The sequence below is a fragment of the Haliotis rubra genome, unplaced genomic scaffold (assembly GCF_003918875.1).
Source record: "Haliotis rubra isolate DU_JTF1 unplaced genomic scaffold, ASM391887v1 Scf209, whole genome shotgun sequence".
Taxonomy (NCBI): Eukaryota; Metazoa; Mollusca; class Gastropoda; order Lepetellida; family Haliotidae; genus Haliotis; species Haliotis rubra.
This window is the reverse complement of record NW_025766103.1, coordinates 390561-401140: the sequence shown is the minus strand read 5'-3', so window position 1 is coordinate 401140 and position 10580 is coordinate 390561.

Here is a 10580-nt window from a genome sequence, read left to right as displayed (position 1 = left end):
AAGTGGTCCAAAATTGTTTGTGTTCGATTATGAGAAAACATGATCGATTGCTTGGTCGTTTTGTCATTGCGACCAATCTTCGATTATTTCAATTAATCGGACCACCACTAATATGAATACGGAAGGTCATATTGTCACAAAATGAAAAATGGTATTCATGCGAACTGAATGGGTGGGTTTCATCAGAATTGGTATTAGTGACAGAAATCATGAAGTCCTTCGTATAACATTCATAGTCTGACGACACACATCTTTATCTCGTTAAAACCCACCTGACACCCTGGTCCATTATAAGGGTCATCGACACTTGACCACACCTTGAATAGGTAATGCGTTGTTCATCGCAATCTCTGTTGTAGATGGGGTATTAATTAAACATCCCAACCGCGTCCAGAACAGCGAGCACGTCGTTCAACACGGATGACGTAACGTAGTTGCGTCAGGGACATTGACGTTACATTGTATTGTGTTTATTGCGTGACGTGAACGATACATTAAACATCTCTCGCGCGATTGTACAATGATTGCGTGATTTGACACACAGTTTCATATCTTATTACACTTGTCTCTCTATTTAATCCTAACGGCTTCATAATAGAACTTGTAACAATAGAAATTGTACGGGCTGATTGAACATTTAACGCGACTCGTCAGTATAAACAGAGCGAGAAGCAATCCTAGCGGATTCCCGTAGGTCACATGACCTCCGACCTTGACCCTCACCCGCCACCCACGTAATGTCGTGAGTAAAGTCTCGTGTAGCGCGAGATCGCCGTGACCTATAGGACTGGACAGTGGGGTTTCATTCATGGGATCAAATTCTCTGGCCCGAATCATACACGGGCGATTAGGTTTTTTACGTTTGGTGGCTCGGGGATAAAGGGGGAGCCCTGCAGCATTCCGTCTGTGTCTACCATCTCGGAGTTTATTTCACAAGTCTTTTAAAGGAATAGGTACTTCAATGACACACACACCTGTATAAACGGGCGATGAAAATGGAATTTAAAAGAATTTCAGAATAAATGAATTTATCAATTAAAGTTTTTATTTGACGGCTTTGGATGTTATTGGCGTGTGGTCCGACATTATTTTGTTTTGACATTGGTATTGAATTGGCGGACGTTCAACCTTGAAATTCTTTGTGGAAGGAATATTGGGCTGAGGTTTTTCATTGATAATTCGCACTCATCTCTCATGTTCCAGTGAGTGACATCTTCATCTTGATGCTGATGATGCAGGTCACTACAGCAACTGGTATTGTGTGGAGTACATCGCAAATATTGCATTCCTATAATGTCTTCGAGCTAATTTTATTATTTTCAGGAGGGTAAAAGAGTCAGGTATTACAATCGGTCACACGTCACGTCTTAAGCCCTGGTCTCGTCTCGCACAGAGACCAGAAACTATGTTCAATAAAACAATCCCCCTATCATATTCTGATCGCATTCTCGACTGTCTCCTGCCCCCCTCTACCACCACCAACCCCTCCTTTGAAATTAAGGTACTCAAATCTAGAGACTTCATGTGCCCTTTTAATACTCGCGGGTTAACCTTTAAAACATATTTAATCATTCTGTTTCAGAACATATTTTCAGAAACTATATGTTACTCTGGTCATAATGTATAATGTGTCTAATTTATTTCTGTATTTACACCCAAGTGCATCTATTTGTACAATATTTTATCATATCTTAATATATTCATTAATCTGAATTTCAGGAAGCCTCTGATAAAACCAAATACTTTCCCTGTATGTTTTGCAAGAGATATTCTATGATTTAGACTTCATGTATTTCTCAATGTCTATATTTTACATTAATTAGTGTCTTCTCAAACATAACAGTAAAAGTCCCGTTATTCGACGGCAGTTACCAAGGGAGATAACCCGTGTGGGCTGAACACGCACCTGTTTTGACGGGCCTGCTGGTCAGTCTGACCACCCGGCAACATACGGAGGGCGAGGTATTGTAAACAGATTCATCTTGTCACGAATTCCTCGCCTATTCAAAATGTTTTAATTCCGTGGAGTGACCCTTGGCCAGGGGAAATTTTTGTGAAATTTACGCGAGTGTTGAAGAGCACGTGCTGGACATTCTGGTCAAGTGGCGCCCTCTCTCGGGGGAGTCGTGGCATCTCGAACGTGTCTGATATTGTCAGAGTCGTTTAAGAGATCAAAGAAAAGACGATTCCCGTACGATGTAATACTCACTGAGTCAAAGAGTTGAATGATAACACACTTGCACAGCTGATGATGGCCGACATTGATTGGAGGCCTGACATTACCAATAATAAACAACATTTAAAGCCCCCATCGAGTGCGAAATACGCTTTCTGTCGGAAAGGGCATGTTAGATCTCCAAATCGTCGTCGTCATCATCATCAGCAGCATCATCATCATAATCAGCAGCAGCAGCAGCAGCATCATCATCAGCATCAAATCAATCAAATCAAATATATTTATTGTGCAAACGTTCCATACAGGAACAGTGACAATATCTATAAACTACATGAACAAGATATATAATGAATCACATATATATGATGAACAACAAAGCATATAATAATACAAATGAGTATAATAATAATAATGGCTTAGCACAATCAGATCTTCTATATTTGTTTAAAATTGTACATGTGGTAGCAAATAATTTCTATAGTATTTGGATCATTATTTCTAAAAAGAAGGTGAAATGTTTCAGTGGGAGTAAGTCTGAGAAAGTTATTAATTTTAGAGGAAGGGGAGTTAAATAAGGACTTTCTTGCATCTGAGTATTTCGTGCAACACATGAAATGGTGTTGTTCATCCTCAAGGACAGAGCATTTGTCACACAGACGGTCCTCCAAAGGTGTAGGTGGTCTTGTTCTCCTACCCAGTTCAATTTTTTTAGTCTGTGATTACTCAGTCTTAGTTTTGTGAAGTGGATACGGTGTTTTTTTATTTTGCAGTGTTGCAGGTATGGTTCAAAGTTGATTTCAGATTTAAATTTTCTATATGTTCTAAGTTTGTTCCTTGAATTTAATGCGTTTGGATTATCTTGAAGAGATGAGTGGAACATGTCTGTAAATTTCAATTGGAGGTCCTTCAGTATAGAGGAGGAAGTAAGATTACTTTCCTTGATGTTAAACTTATCTAAGAGGCAACCGAGTTTATAGTACCATCCAATTTTGTGTTTGGCAATCTTTATTGATTCATTAAAGGCATGTTTTAAAATGGTATTTGGAGATTGTAAAATATGATTGTAGAATTGAAAAATTGATTTAATTACTCTGAATAATAGGGGAAACAAACCAAGTTCTGCTCTGCATGCCCAGTTATGCGTTTGCTGAGAAACTCCCAGGGTACGTTTACAGAATTTCGTTTGTAATTTTTCAGGTGGGAAGGAATCTATATGTCTCAGCAGAACAAAATCAGTTCATCATCATCAATGCCCCGAGACGGACGTCGCTGTACGAGTACATATGACATACTTTTAAGAACTATGGAGCAATACGTGCACTCCTCATCAAAACTTCAACTTCTTGTAACACTACGGAACAATTGCTTCGGAACAGAAACAAATATTTGGACATACTTCGGTAAACTCAACACGAGCAGGAATGTCCTCTTTTCGCGTGGGTGCTCAGAAACTTGAAATAGAAAAGAGCAGACTTCGTAAATTATGCCCAATGAAGATGATATTAAAGGTGAATTTCATATTATGTTGGCCTGTCCACATGACTTACAGTGCACACAAATTGCATACCTCATTACAAAAAAGTAGCTAGTATCGATGCAACTTTAGGGAAAGAAGATGCCCCAAAACATAAGTTTATCAAACAACAGTGAATCAGAATCATGGGATGTCATGTTTGTATAAAACCACACATCAATGTTGACACTATTGATAAAGGAAATTGATTTAAGACGATGTCTTTCTTCACAAACACGTCTACACCCCGAGACAATCATGTTTGATGTACCCATGGCCCGAAAGACAATCATGTTTGGTGTACCCATGGCCCCCAAGACAATCATGTTTGATGCACCCATGGCCCCAAGACAATCATGTTTGGTATACCCATGGCCCCAAAGACAATCATGTTTGGTGTACCCATGGCCCCCATGGCTCCCAAGACAATCATGTTTGATGTACCCACCCCTAAGACAATCATGTTTGTGTACCCCAAGACAGTCATGTTTGGTGTACCCATGGCCCCCAAGACAGTCATGTTTGGTGTACCCATGGCCCCAAGACAACAATCATGTTTGGTGTACCCATGGCCCAATCAATGACAATCATGTTTGGTGTACCCATGGCCCCAAAGACCCAATCATGTTTGGTGTACCCATGGCCCCAAGACAATCATGTTTGGTGTACCCATGGCCCCAAAGACAGTCCCCAAAGACAGTGTTTGGTGTACCCATGGCCCCAAAAACAGTCATGTTTGGTGCACCCATGTACCCATGCCCCCAAGACAATCATGTTTGGTGTACCCATGGCCCCAAAGACAGTCATGTTTGGTGTACCCATGGCCCCAAAAACAGTCATGTTTGGTGTACCCATGCCCCCAAGACAATCATGTTTGGTGTACCCATGGCTTCCAAGACAATCATGTTTGGTGTACCCATGGCCCCAAAGACAATCATGTTTGGTGTACCCATGGCCCCAAGACAATCATGTTTGGTGTACCCATGGCCCCAAGACAATCATGTTTGGTGTACCCATGGCCCCAAAGACAATCATGTTTGGTGTACCCATGGCCCCAAAGACAATCATGTTTGGTGTACCCATGGCCCCAAAGGTTTGGTGTACCCATGGCCCCAAAGACAATCATGTTTGGTGTACCCATGGCCCCAAAGACAATCATGTTTGGTGTACCCATGCCCCAAAGACAATCATGTTTGGTGTACCCATGCCCCCAAGACAATCATGTTTGGTGTAGCCAGATGATGTAGAGACGACAATTTGTGTATTTGTAGGCGCTATTTATCGACGTTTGAATTGCAAGCTTGGCAAAATGTCTGTTGTCGTGACGGTACGGTTTATAGTTTGAAATTATACACCGTTGTAGCGAACACATGGAAATATATCAAACGTCGATAACCAATAAAATTCAAGTACGTTGCACCTATGTTGAGGCATTATGTTTTTATGACAGTTTTTTCTTTCTCGATGGCAATAATACCATTCTTATTATTCCCAGTGTTTTCCTTCTGCTACTCGTGTTCTTCAAGTGGTTCTGTGAACTGCCTTCTAACACGGTACCGATTCCTCTGGACATTTGTTGGATCGCTTTTCCCGCGGGAGGCGACTTGGTAAGCCGATATCACTGTGGGGCTCCCTGCAGTGTGCCGAGTGTCCGACCAGTAATTCGACCACCATGCCGGACATGTTGCTTCCATCACCACTCCCTGACCAGTCACCATGCGTCCATTCACAGGGTCCAGTTACATTGACATTTGGTTCTTGGTTCGAACCCAGGTTTTGCTAATGATTCATAGCTGTAACGGAAGGCGAACACTGCTGTTGAGCATTGAACTGTTGTTTGCTTTTCTTTCAAGCAACCTGCTGGCACTGTCCAGTTTGTTATTGTTTCTCTTGAGGAAAGTAATATTTCTTTAGATGGGGGTTGTCCTGGCACTGAAGTTTCTCTGTGGTAATAGAAGTCAGTGAATAATTGAGTATTGCTTTACAACGCTTTTGCTATGTTCCAGCAATATCAGGGGCGGTGGGGTAGCCTAGTGGTTAAAGCGTTGGCTCGTCACGCCTAAGACCCGGGTTCGAATCCCCACATGGGTACAATGTATGAAGCACATTTCTGGTGTCCCCCGCCGTGATGTTGCTGGAATATTGCTAAAAGCGGCGTAAAACCATACTCAGTCAGTCAGTCCAGCAATATCAAGTCGGGGGACCGGATGACCGCAATACATTGTACCCATGTGGGGAATCGAACAAGGGCTTTCGGCGTAACGAGCGAACGCTTTGACCACTAGGTTACTCCTCCACCCCCATTTGCAAAGATTGATACTCATGACCTCAATCACCAGATTGTCTGGTCCAACCGCGGCATAAACAACAACCAAAACGCAAAACAGTCATCCGCCGTGCTAATATTAAGCAATTGAGTGATATACAGGTTAACACACAAGAATACAAAATTTTAATCAAATTTAAATTTAAATCTTTATTTCCGTTTTTATAACACTAACCTTGTTATATACACTCAAACATTGTGCTTTAAATACAACTTAATAACACCTCAATGTTAAAGTTTCAAATACCATTCAAACCCTTGTATTTACAAAGCTTGATCTGTTAAGGAATGTTTGGCGTTTCATTTAACGATCTTTAACCTTTACGCATATACAAACACGATATCAGTGCATTTCAAACTCCACAATTAACATGGTTTTATTGTATGCTGACATATATACGAAGAGTTAGAAGATAATATGTATGTTTTTTATTCAAGAACGGTTAACCAACGAACTACCTCAAAATCACCCTCAAATACAATCGTCTCCTGAATCGAGGTCAGCACGGCCACGAGGTGAAGTACTGAAGTTTACTATATTCACATTAATTGGCAAGTCGATAAATAGTACACACGTTCCATTCCGAAAACCTACTTATCGTGTTGATCAAAGCTTGGCCAGAGAAAAGAAACTATGCTCCATAATTAGTTCCCTTTCTGAAAAAACACTATCCGGTTACCATGTTCACAATGCAAGCGGCCTGGTCGTGTTTGGACGGCAAATATAGCACTTTATCAACAACACCCTTGACCAATTATCCAAATTAATATAAATGGATATACTTTATCAACAATGGTAGAAACGGAGTTTTCCCGAATGCAAGGAAGCCCTTGAAAGGGGAATGTATGTGGAAACATACTCCCTTAATGAAGACCAGAGCTCGGTGCCTTTGAGGTAAAAGTCTGTATTTATCTGCATCATCAAGGTAGACCTGGTTCGCATGAGAACCTTGCTTCACTTTTATTGTTAAGTACCTCAGTGCTGAGCCAAAGCCAAGAGTGCCAGAGCTAATGGCGGGATATTCAACGCACGGGTTTTAAGATCGGGTTTCGTCCGAGTCTTACGGTCCGAACAATACTGACAACTTTTGTTTCGTATTAAAAGCCGGACCCTATAGCTGAGGGTATTTGAATCCCCTGGGAACGGCTTAAGACCCGGACGTTTCCTTAATAAACCTTGATGTGATGCAATCAGGACCTTGTTATTAGTCAATTCGAGGTTGTGAAAGGATCTGTGGGTCAATAGAAGGTGTCTCCTTGTATTAGCATAGGCTACCTTAGGTGTCACTGGGCGTGCCCCTTGTGGGGAGGGGAGGGGACTCTCAATTAGGCGCCTATTGACTCCTGTGTTTATCCCCGTGGGCAGTGGTCACTGTATGGACACTGTATGGACAGAGGAGACACAGGACTCTGGGTAAATAAGGAACGCGGACTGATTATATAAACAACTGAGTTGTTCGTCCGGAGTGTTAATTTGCAAGACACATCTTGAAATGTAGTTCTGGTAATGGACGAGATGTCTGGAAACCCATTTTGAGATTACGTCACACAACTACTACTACTACACCTACTACTACTACACCTACTACTACTACACCTACTACTACTACTACACCTACTACTACTACTACTACTACTACACCTACTACTACTACCTACTACTACCTACCTACTACTACACTACTACTACTACTACCTACTACTACTACTACACCTACTACTACTACTACTACTACACCTACTACTACTACACCTACACTACAACTACTACACCTACTACTACTACTACCTACTACTACTACTACTACTACTACTACTACTACTACTACTACCTACTACTACTACTACTACTACTACACCTACTACTACTACTACTACACCTACTACTACTACTACATCTGTCTCACAGTCCCTGAACCACATTATTTTCCCCACTGCCAAGCCCTCTCTGCATTGCTAACGCCCTAAATAAAGCAAGTCTAGATTTCCTCAGGTTCAGGAATCTCTGGTCTCCCTGGCGCTCCTTTTCAATCTAAATGGGCTGGTTTGTTACTATCAAAATTATATATATTCAGCTACTACTACTACTACTACTACTACTACTACTACTACTACTACTACTACTACTATGTCATCATTTGCTTCTGCTAATACTACACTTGCTTCTGTCGCTGCTGCTACTACTACTACACCATTTACTGGTTCTTCTTCTACAACGTTTGCTATTACTACTACTACTACTACTTCTACTACTACTACTACTACTACTACTGCTGCTGTTGCAACATCATCATTTTCTGCTGCTGCTGCTACTACTACTGCTACTACATTTTGCTGCTACTGCTTCTACTACTACTACTTCTACTACTTCTGCTACTACTACTACTACTACTACTACTACTACTACTACTACTACTACTACTACTACTACTACTACCCGTGAAGGTCCGGGTTAGAACGAGCCGTCAGTAACCCATGCTTGTCGTAAGAGGCGACTAACGGGATCGGGTGGTCAGGCTCGCTGACTTGGTTGACAGATGTCATCTGCTAACTACGCAGGTCGATGCTAATGCTGTTGATCACTGGATTGTCTGGTCCAGACTCGATTATTTACAGACGCCATTTAGCTGGAATTTTGTGCGGCGTAAAACTAAACTCACTCACTCACTACTACTGCTGCAACATCATCATTTGCTGCTACTACTGCTACTACCACTACTACAACTACTATTTCAAACAGATTACTACTTCTTGGAATAACGGATTCAATGCATGAGCAACTTTGTCACTTTCTGGTTTTAGAATGGCATTAATTAAGTTCCTCTATACGCTCTGAACAACCTATGTTTTGGATACCGTTCTCTTTGAACTACCCCGAGGACAGCTATAAAAAAAAGTCCGTTTGGCTCAAAAGCGGACCGATGAATTGCAATCTAACTCGAAAACCTATAAACATAAAATACTCAATGAAACACTGATCATAATGAAAACGTCAGACCAACTCTGAGAGGTGTTTGCAGAATTTATGTCCTAAAAATAAAAAAGTTGTTTAACAAACTATCATTAAAATATCGACACAGTTCACTATTTGTTACGAGGGAGGAGTGGAGAGAAAGGGACAGCCGGGTGTGCGAGAAAGGATGGAGACGGCACAGCACAGGTTAATGAATCAATAACTTTGTCGGCACTTGTGCACGTGCTTTCTAACACCTGGCTGTCCCTTTCTCTGCACTCCTCCCTCGTAACAAATAGTGAACTGTGTCAATATTTTAATGATAGTTTGTCAAACAACTTTTTTAATTTTAGGACATAAATTCTGCAAACAAATCACAGAGTTGGTCTGATATTTTGATTATGATCAGCGTTTCATTGAGTATTATATGTTTATTAGTTTTTGAGTTAGATTGCAATTAATCGGTCCGCTTTTGAGCCAAACGCACTCTACAATCTGTTTGAGAATCCAAGAGTCGGCAAGGTTTCTGTAGATCATATCTACACTGTACATACTCCCCGTCAGCCTGGGCCTCGCCATGTGTCACTCCACCAAACACACCACCACAAAGTCTAATACAATGTCCGAATATAAAGTAAACTACAGAAGCTTTGATGTCCCGACCACGAGCGATACCAACATATAGTTTGATCTCGTGATTAACGCCACTAATTACAACCCACCTAACTGTTCCCCATCTCTACACCTGAGCTTACCTGTACCAGGTGAGAACGCAAGGTTCGTCTTTGTAGTTACCGCCACTGCATAACGCTAATGTTTCGAGTGTTTCTGTGTCTCGTTGTCACTGACAGCAAGCTAAGCTCCTCATCACGTTCGTCATTATTTGATGGTCTATCTTCAACATGATGAGCTGAACTCCTAACAGCGTTGATGAAGATGGCGACATTGCCAGCTGAGTGATAACGACGGTACGGTGGAATCGTATACTTCACCGCAGTGTGAGGAACGTTTGTGATGTACGTATCGGTTACAGAGATACACCTTCAAAGAAAATTATAATATTCAGAAAATGAAAGGATGGGTTGTTCCTATGTACACAGCGTAACATGTCATTGCTCTGAACAGAAAACAATGTGTTTATGACGCGTACAGGTCGAAAATGACAACAAACAAATCTCAAAACAACAAAAACTCATAATGATAATAATAAAATTGACAGACAGACAGGTTACTTATTCATTATTTAGTCTCTCTGTCTATAATAATAATAATATACGAAGACGATAATGACAACGATGGTGATGATGAGGATAAATAATGAAGGAATGATGATGATGATGATGATGATGATGATGATGAAGATGATGATGATTATCATGATTATGATGATAGGGCAAAACTGGACCCACGATGTCGTTCCCTGCATTGATAGGGGTTTAGCCAGGTTCCAGTGTGGTGTATGATATACAACTTCATGAGAGTGATTAAAGAAGATATGCCCTTATTTAGTCTTTATGGTAATTTCTATGGGTATTGTTTGACGAAAGAATTTATGCCAAAAAGCCAACTCTTTCATCGTCTTCTGTGACCTTCTGTCATTTCGATTGCATAA